Source organism: Heterodontus francisci, unplaced genomic scaffold (assembly GCF_036365525.1).
Source record: "Heterodontus francisci isolate sHetFra1 unplaced genomic scaffold, sHetFra1.hap1 HAP1_SCAFFOLD_279, whole genome shotgun sequence".
Lineage (NCBI taxonomy): Eukaryota > Metazoa > Chordata > Chondrichthyes > Heterodontiformes > Heterodontidae > Heterodontus > Heterodontus francisci.
Window position 1 is genome coordinate 1,500,289 of NW_027141885.1, and position 6,056 is coordinate 1,506,344.

Consider the following 6,056-nt stretch of genomic DNA (forward strand, 5'->3'; position numbering starts at 1 on the left):
AAGGAGTGGTGTCGGGGAGTGGGAAAGTGGAGTGGGGAAGGGGAGTGGGGAAGGGGAGTGGGGGAGGGGAGTGGGGGAGGGGGAGGGGAGAGAGGTAGGGGAGTTGGGGAGCGGAGTGGGGTAGGGGTAGGGGTATGGGGGAGGGGAGTGAGGGAGGGGAATGGGGAGGGGAGTGGGGAGGGGAGTGGGGGAGGGGAGTGGGGTACGGGAGGGCAGTGAGGAGGTGCAGGGATACGGAGTGGTGGACGGGAGTGGGGGAGGGGTGTGGGGGAGGGGAGCGGGGGAAGTGAGTGGGCGGAGAGGAGTTGGGGGAGTGGATTTTGGGAGTGGAGTGGGAGAGGGGAGTGGGGTAGGGGAGTGGGGGAGGGGAGTGGGGAGGGGAGTTGGGGAGGGGAGTTGGGGAGGGGAGTTGGGGAGGGGAGTGGGGTAGGGAAGTTGGGGAGTGGAGTGGGGTAGGGAAGTGGGGGAGGGGAGTGAGGGATGGGAGTGAGGGAGGGGAGTTAACGAGGGGATTGAGGGAGGGGAGTGGGGGAGGGTGTTGGCGAGGGGAGGGGGAAGGGGAGTGGTTTAGGGGAGTGGGGGAGGGGAGTTGAGGCAGGGAGTGTGGGAGATGAGTGGGGAAGGGGAGATGCGGTGAGGAGAGACAGAGGGGAGTGGGGTGGAGGAGTGGGGGGAGGGGAGTGGGAGAGGGGAGTGGGGGATGGGAGTGGGGGTGGGGAGTAGGGGGAGGGGAGTTGGGGGGGAGTTGGGGAGGGTAGTCGGGTAGGGGAGTTGGGGAGTTGAGTGGGGGAGTTGAGTGGGGGAGTTGAGTGTGGGAGGGAACTGTGGGAGGGGAGTGTAGGAGGGGAGTGTGGAAGGGGAGTGTGGAAGGGGAGTTGGGGTGGGGAGTTGGGGTGGGGAGTTGGGGAGGGTAGTTGGGGAGGTTAGTGGGGGAGGGTAGTGAGGGAGGGGAGTGTGGAAGGGGAGTGGTGGAGGGGAGTGCGGTCGTGGAGTGCGGTAGGAGAGTGCGGTAGGGGAGTGGGGGTGTGGAGTGGAGTAGGGGCGTTGTGTAGGGGAGGGCAGTGAGGATTTGGAGGGAAGGGGAGTGGGATAGTGTATTGGGGAGGGGAGTGGGCGAGGGGTGTGTGTTATGTGAGTGAGGTAGGGGAGTCTGGTAGGGGAGTGGGGAGGGGAGTGAGGTAGGGTAATCGGGGTAGGGGAGTGGATGATGTGCGTGGGGTGGGGGAGGGGAGTGGGGGAGTGGAGTGAGTTAGGGGAGTGGGGGAGGGGAGTGGGAGAGGGGAGTGGTGGAGCGGAGTGGGGAAGGGGAGTGCGGTAGGGGAGTGCGGTAACGAGTGGGATAGGGGAGTGGGGTAGGGGTGTGGTGATTTGGAATGGGGTAGTGGAGTTGTTGTGGGAAGTGGGGGAGTGGAGTGCGGTAGGGGAGTGCGTGAGGGTAGTGGGTGATGTGAGTGTGGCAGGAGAGGGCTGTGAAGAGTTGCAGGGAAGAGCAGAGGTGGACTGGAGTGGGGGGAGGGGAGTGTGGGGGGGAGGGGTGTGTGGGAGGGGGTGGCTAGGGGAGGGGGTAGGGGAATGTGGGAGGGGAGTGGGGTAGTGGAGTTGGGGTGCGGAGTGAGTTAGGGGAGTGGGGTAGGGATGTGGGAAAGTGGAGTGGGATAGGGGAGTGGCATAGGGGAGTGGGATAGGGGAGTGGGGGAGGTGTGTGGGGTAGGGGAGTTGGGTTGTGGAGGGCGGTGAGGAGGTGGAGGGAAGGGGAGTGGGGAAGGGGTGTGAGGTAGGAGAGTTGGGGAGTGGAGTGGTGGATGGGAGTGTTGTAGGGGAGGGCAGTGAGGAGGTGCAGGGAAGCGGAGTGGTGGACGGGAGGGGAGTGGGGTAGTGGAGAGGGGCAGGTGAGAGGGGGAGGGGAGTCGGGGAGGGGATTGGGGAGGAGAGTTGGGGAGGGGAGTGGTGTGGGGGAGTGGGGTGTGGGGAGGGGGGGTGAGGGGAGTGTGGGGAGGGGAGTTGGGGGAGGGGTGTGGGGGAGGGGAGTGGGGGAGGGGAGGTGGGGAGGGGAGTGGGGAGGGGAGTGGGGAGGGATGTGAGGGTAGTTAGTGGGGGAGGGGAGTGGGTGAGGGGAGTGGGGGAGGGGAGTGTGTGAGGGGAGCGGGGGAGGGGAGCGGGGGAGGGGAGAGCGGGAGGGGTGTGCGGGAGGGGAGTGGGATAGGGGAGTGAGGAATGGGAGTGAGGGAGGGGAGTGGGGTAAGGGGAGATGGTGAGGGGAGTTGGGGAGGTGACCTGGGAAGGGGACCTGGGGAGGGGACTTGGGGAGGGTACTTGGGGTAGAGGAGTGGGGTAGAGGAGTGCGGTAGAGGAGTGGGGAAGGAGATGAGAGGGGGAGGAGAAAGGGGGAGGAGATAGGGGGAGGGGCGTGGGGGAGGTATGTGGGGTAGGGGAGTTGGGGACTGGAGTGCAGTGAGGAGGTGGAGGTAAGGGGAGTGGGGAAGGGGAGTGGGGAAGGGGAGTGGGGAAGGGGAGGTGGGTAGGGGAGTATGGGAGCGGAGTGAGGTAGGCAATTGGGGATGGGAGTGGGGTAGCGGAGTGGGGTAGTGGAGTGGGGTAGCGGAGTGGGGTAGTGGAGTGGGGTAGGGGTGTGGGGCAGGGGTGTGGGGCACGGGTGTAGGGGAGGGGAGTGGGGGAGGGGAGTGAGGTAGGTAATTGGGGATGGGAGTGGTGTAGCGGAGTGGGGTAGTGGAGTGGGGTAGCGGAGTGGGGTAGTGGAGTAGGGTAGGGGTGTGGGGCAGGGGTGTGGGGCACGGGTGTGGGGGAGGGGAGTGGGGGAGGGGAGTGGCGGAGGGTAGCGGGGGATGGGAGTGGGGGAGGGGAGTTGGAGAGTGGGGGAGGGGAGTTTTGGAGGGGAGTGTGACAGGGGAATTGTGAGGAGAGTGGGGTCGGGGAGAGGTGCAGGGGAGTGGGGGAGGGGATTTGGGGGTGGGGTGTGGGAGAGTGGGGGAGTGGGGAGGGGAGTGGGGGAGGGGAGTGGGGGAGGGGAGTTGGGGCGGGGAGTTGGGGAGGGGAGGGGAGTGGGGTTGGGGACTGGTGGAAGGAAGTCGGGTAGGGGAGTGAGGGAGGGGAGTGGTGTAGGGGAGTGGGGGAGTTGTGTAGGGGAGTGGGGGAGTGGGGGAGGGGAGGGCAGAGAGAAGGTGGAGTGAAGGGGAGTTGTGTAGGGAGTGGGCAGGGCAGTGGCGTAGGGGAGTTGGGTAGGGGAGGGCATTGTGGAGGAGAAGGAAGGGGAGTAGGGGAGGGGAGTGGAGGAGGGTAGTGGGGGAGGGGAGGGCGGTGAGGAGGTGGAGGAAAAGGGAGTGAGGAGGGGAGTGGTGTAGGGGAGGGCAGTGAGGATTTGGAGGGAAGGGATGTGGGGGAAGGGATTGTGGGGAAGGGGAGTCGGGTCGGGGAGTGGGAAAGTGGAGTGGGATAGGGGAGTGGGGGAGGGGAGTGGGGGAGGGGAGTGGGGGTGGGGAGTGGGGGAGGGGAGTGGGGGAGTGGGGGAGGGGAGCGGGGGAGGGGAGGTGGGGAGCGGAGTGGGCTAGTGGTGTGGAGTAGGGGTGTGGGGTAGGGTTGTGGGGGAGGGGAGTGGGGGAGGGGAGTGGGGTACGGTGGGCAGTGAGGAGGTGCAGGGATGCGGAATGGTGGACGGGAGTGGGGGATGGGAGGGGAGCGGGGGAGGGGGTGGGAAGGGTGCGGGGGTGGGGAGCGGGGGAGGGGGTTTGTGAAGGTGAGTGGCGGACAGGAGTTGGGGGAGGAGATTTGGGGAGTAGAGGAGAGGGGAGTGGGGGAGGGGAGTGGGGGAGGGGAGTTGCGGGAGGGGAGTTGGCGGAGGGGAGTTGGCGGAGGGGAGTTGGCGGAGGGGAGTGAGGGAGGGGAGTTGACGAGGGAAGTGAGGGAGGGGAGTGGGGGAGGGGAGTGGGATAGGGGAGTGGGATAGGGAATGGGGGATGGGAGTGGGGGAGGGGATTGGGGGAGGGGAGGGGGAAGGGGAGTTGTTTAGGGGAGTGAGAGACGGGAGTTGAGGCAGGGAGTGTGGGAGAGGAGTGGGGAAGGGGAGATGCGGAGAGGAGAGGAGAGGGGGAGGGGAGTCCGGTGGAGGAGTGGGAGAGGGGAGTGGGGTTTGTGAGTGCGGTAGGGGAGTGTGGGAGGGGAGTGGGGGGCAGTGAATGGGGTAGGGGAGTGGCGTAAGTGAGTGGGGGCAGGGAGAGGGGAGGGGAGTGGAGGGATGGGGAGTTGGGGAGTGGAGTGGGGGAGGTGTGTGGGTTAGGAGAGTTGGGTAGTGGAGGGCAGTGAGGAGGTGGAGGGGAGGGGAGTGGGGTAGGAAAGTTGGGGAGCGGACTGCGGTAGGGATGTGATGTCAGGGAGTGGGGTAGCGGAGTGGGGTAGCGGAGTGGGGTAAGGGTGTGGTGACGGGGAGTGGGGTAGGGGAGTGGAGTAGGGGAGTTGTGGAGGGGAGTGCGGTGGGGGAGTGGGGGTGTAGAGTGGGGTAGGGGCGTGGTGTAGGGGAGGGCAGTGAGGATTTGGAGGGAAGGGGAGTGGAATGGGGTAGGGGAGTGGGGGAGGGGAGTGGGGTACGGTGGGCAGTGAGGAGGTGCAGGGATGCGGAATGGTGGACGGGAGTGGGGGAGGGGAGGGGAGCGGAGGAGGGGGTGGGTAGGGGGCGGGGGAGGGGAGCGGGGGAGGGGGTTTGTGAAGGTGAGCGGCGGACAGGAATTGGGGGAGGAGATTTGGGGAGTAGAGGAGAGGGGAGTGGGGGAGGGGAGTTGGGGGAGGGGAGTTGGGGGAGGGGAGTTGGCGGAGGGGAGTTGGCGGAGGGGAGTGAGGGAGGGGAGTTGACGAGGGAAGTGAGGGAGGGGAGTGGGGGAGGGGAGTGGGATAGGGGAGTGGGATAGGGGAGTGGGGGATGGGAGTGGGGGAGGGGAGTGGGGGAGGGGAGGGGGAAGGGGAGTTGTTTAGGGGAGTGAGAGACGGGAGTTGAGGCAGGGAGTGTGGGAGAGGAGTGGGGAAGGGGAGATGCGGAGAGGAGAGGAGAGGGGGAGGGGAGTCGGGTGGAGGAGTGGGAGAGGGGATTGGGGTTTGTGAGTGCGGTAGGGGAGTGTGGGAGGGGAGTGGGGGACAGTGAATGGGGTAGGGGAGTGGCGTAAGTGAGTGGGGGCAGGGAGAGGGGAGGGGAGTGGAGGGAAGGGGAGTTGGGGAGTGGAGTGGGGGAGGTGTGTGGGTTAGGAGAGTTGGGTAGTGGAGGGCAGTGAGGAGGTGGAGGGGAGGGGAGTGGGGTAGGGGAGTGGGGGAGCGGACTGCAGTAGGGATGAGGTGTCAGGGAGTGGCGTAGCGGAGTGGGGTAGGGGAGTGGGGGTAGGGGAGTGGGGGTAGGGGAGTGGGGGAAGCGAGTGGGGGAAGCGAGTGGGGGAAGGGAGTGGGGGAAGGGAGTGGGGGAAGGGAGTGGGTTAGGAGAGTGGAGTGGTGTAGGGGATTGGGGTAGGGGAGTGCTGTCGGGGAGTGGAGTAGGGGAGTGGGGTATGGGAGATTGTGAGGGAAGTGCGGGAGGAGTGTTGGGGGAGGGGAGTTGGGGAGGGGAGTGGGGTAGAGGAGTGGGGTAGTACAGTGGGGGAGGGGAGTTGCGGCAGGGGTTGGGGAGCGGAGTGGTTGCGGGGAGTTGCGGAGAGGAGAGGGGGAGGGGAGTGTAGTGGTCTGCAGGTGTGCGGTAGGGGAGTGGGGGAGGCTTGTTGGGTATGGGAGTGGGTGTGAGGAGTGGGGTATGGGTGTGCAGTAGGGGAGTGTGGAAGGGGACTGGGGGAGGGGAATGAGGGAGGGGAGTGGGGGACTGGGAGTGGGGTAGGGAGTGGCAAAGGTCCGTGGGGGAGGGGAGAGGGGAGTGGAATGGGGGAGGGGCGTGGGGAGGGGAGTGGGGTGGGGAGTAGGGTGGGATGTGGAGCATGGGAGTTGGGTATGGGAGTTGGTGAGGGGGGTGGGGATGGAGAGTTCGGGAGAGGAGTGGGTGAGCGGAGTGGGGCAGGGGAGTGAGTGAGGGGAGT